Here is a 232-nt window from a genome sequence, read left to right as displayed (position 1 = left end):
CTTGCATAAAATCTTAATACTCCTTTCAAACTTCTGAAAACAGTGTTATTTCTTGACCTAAACTTACCTTGTTTCTAATCTGTAAATCTAGCAATGTATGTTTTTTTTTTGGGGGGGAGAGGTTTTTGCCATAGGGTGCGTGTGCTCGCCAGAGAGCCAGAGGGGGGCAGCGACAGAGAGTGAGAAATCACCCCCTATGGGGGGATGGCCACGCCACAATCCCTTCTCCTCC

This window comes from Tupaia chinensis, unplaced genomic scaffold (assembly GCF_000334495.1).
Source record: "Tupaia chinensis unplaced genomic scaffold, TupChi_1.0 Scaffold000146_1, whole genome shotgun sequence".
NCBI classification, from domain to species: Eukaryota; Metazoa; Chordata; class Mammalia; order Scandentia; family Tupaiidae; genus Tupaia; species Tupaia belangeri.
Note: the sequence above shows the minus strand (reverse complement) of the source record.